Here is a 3079-nt window from a genome sequence, read left to right as displayed (position 1 = left end):
CAAGAGAAAGTGGGCAAGAGAAAAGGATACAGTAAGAGAGAGAGAGAGAGAGAGAGAGAGAGAGAGAGAGAGAGAGAGAGAGTAAGAGAGAGAGAAGATTGTGAGCAAGAGATAGAAATAAAGAAAGCAAAAATTATAGAAAGGAGGGGGATAGATGGAGAAAATGTAAGAGATGCAGAGAACAAGGAAGAGAGAAAAAGAGAGCTAAAAAGAGGAAACAAAACAAAGCAATAACGAGAGAGAGGGAGAGAGAGAGAAATCAAGAAAGAGAGAGCAAAAGAAAAAGGAATAAGAGAAAGAGAGAAAAAAGGAAAGAGAAAAAGAAAGCAAGCGAACAATAGACGGAAAGGGGAAGAGAAAACAAGAAAGAGCAAGAGAGCGAAAGAGAGAGAAAGAAATCAAAATAGAGAGAGTAAGAGAGAGAGAGAGAGAGAGAGAGAGAGAGAGAGAGAAATGGATGTGGATGTTAATTTCCAACAGATACTAGGAAAGTCCAGCTCGACATACTAAAACATTTACTTTTGGAGCATAGGAATTGAATCAATTCGCTGAAGTAGTTTCCTCACGTAGCGTGGTTTTCAAGTAGTTTGATTACTTGCCTTCCATGGCGGATGCCTTAGACACAAGACAAGTTTATAGTAAGGAATCCAGCTCCCCAAAATGGGGTGCACTCCGAACAGATTCAAACCCAGTCATCATCCGTTAAAGTATGATTAAAAAAAAAAAAGAAAATTTCTTGAATGGATCTTTGAAATTTTTTTTGTTTTTATTTAATGAACATTCCCTATCTACTTGCATTCCCGCAATAGCAAAATTATACACAGATTTGTTTTTTATTAATGTAGAGAAATCTATCTCCCCCCCTTAAAATGGCCAATTTTGATTAAGACAAAGATAAAAATTGTTTAACTCTAAAAGGACCTTTTCTTCACTAACCAAGGAAGAAAAAGATAAAGTGTAGTATCAAAACAGATACTACCCTTTGAACTCTGCTCTGTCGCTATTTTCATGGCAAGTGTTCGACTGAACTCCAATCTATGGTAATCCCTTTGCTAAATTTTCACAAAAAACACTCGACTAGCTACAGCCATCGTGTATGATTTTCCTCTCTCTCTATTCGTGCCTAAATCTAAACGCAGATTCATAAATAAAGCTTCTTCCCCAGAACTGTCTGCCTGTTCCATTGAACTACTTCCCGGTTGAATACAACATGGTAACCTTCAAATCCAATGTAAACAAGTTCTTGTTGAACCGTCCCCATAAATAACCAAATTCTACCCAATTGTCACCATTAACGATTACTACACTACTACCTTATATTCATTAACTCTTATCCTCGAGTGGCCTTCGGGCCTTTATATCAAATATACATTTTGAAAAGTTAGGCACAGAGATATCAAAAGTGTGTGAAATTGGATGTCAACCTTTATCCATCTTACATTATATTAACTACAATCGTCGCAGTTATCACAATATCACCTTTTATTTTAGGTGGCACCCGACTGAAATTGTCCACAATGTTGAAAATTTAATTTTATTCGTAAATATATACAAGTTGTAGATTTTGCTTTTAGCATGTCAAGGCCAAGGAATACAGAAGTCGTGTTAACTAAATGAGGAGTTACCTTAAGAAAGGGATATCGTTTATATTAATTATTAATACAATAACAACAAAACAGTAATAATGTTAAAGATGGCGTGAATATTTATTGCAAAATGGATTCCAGATTCTGAAAGAATTATAATTTAATATTGTATCTAAAACAAACAAAAAAAAGAAACACTAAACAAATATTTTTTTTTTTTTTTACAGAATTTACTTAAAGGATTAATTGGTGCGGAATTAAATCTTTGCTAGACTGACCTTCTGCGGAAGTACTTAATACCGATTATGAAAAGCAACGTTTTATAATTTCATAAAAAAAAAAAAAATAAGAAGCACAAGACATAACAGGAATTATTGTGAGTGTTAGACAGCCATTCTGTAAAGAGAGAGAGAGAGAGAGAGAGAGAGAGAGAGAGAGAGAAAGAGAAAGAGAAAGAGAAAGAGAGAGAGTCAAACAGATAGATATAGCGGCGAAGAGAGACTGAGAGCGAGGGAAAGAAAAAAAGAGGGAACGTGACAGACAGAAGGTGAGAAAGAGATGAAAACAGACAGGCAGATAGGAAGAGAGAGGAGGGAGAAATAAAGCGAAGCAGAGCGAGAGAAATGAAGAGGGGTGGATAGATAGACAGTGACACACACACACACACACACATATGTGTGTGTGCGTGTGTGTGTGTGTGTGTGTGTGTAGAGACAGACAGACAGACAGACAGACAGACAGAGAGTAATGTTGGAATGATTAATCGGAATCAGGAATCGGAATTTTTTAAAGTATCAGAATTGGAAAATAATACTTTACTCCGATGCCAGAAACGGTTAATTTCTTAAAAAAATTTGTTTGAAACTTATTTTTACCATTACTGATATTACTAATAAAATTATTGATTTTTAACGACCAATAAAACTGAAAATATAGATCACTTCCCTCGCATATACAAGTGTATTTTTACGTTTGCGAAAATATGTGCACATATTACATTGGTTTTTATACGGACATTTGAAAATTTAAAAAAAAAAAAAAAAGAAAACGCAATTCTATCGATAAATATTTAGAGGCTTAAGAAAATCGGAATCGGTAATTGGATTGGAATTGGCTATTCAGAACAGAATTGGTACTTGTATCGGAATTAGGAAAAATATTGAAATCGTCCCATCACAAAGAGGGAGGGAGGGATATATATATATATATATATATATATATATATATATATATATATATATATATATATATATATATATAGAGAGAGAGAGAGAGAGAGAGAGAGAGAGAACGATTCATCGGAATTGAGAATCGAAAAAAATCATAACTTTTTGTGATATTTGAATCAGTATAGTCTATTTTCCGATATCAAACTCGATTCTTTTAATTGTTTTTTTAACTTCATTCTTAATTTTCTATTGTAAATACTAATAAAAAATGATAAATATTTACTGATTTTAAAAATACCAGTAAAACTAAAATCTATAGATACC

Source organism: Euprymna scolopes, chromosome 34 (genome assembly GCF_053919585.1).
Source record: "Euprymna scolopes isolate OS-2025 chromosome 34, ASM5391958v1, whole genome shotgun sequence".
In the NCBI taxonomy this organism is placed as follows: Eukaryota; Metazoa; Mollusca; class Cephalopoda; order Sepiida; family Sepiolidae; genus Euprymna; species Euprymna scolopes.
Note: the sequence above shows the minus strand (reverse complement) of the source record.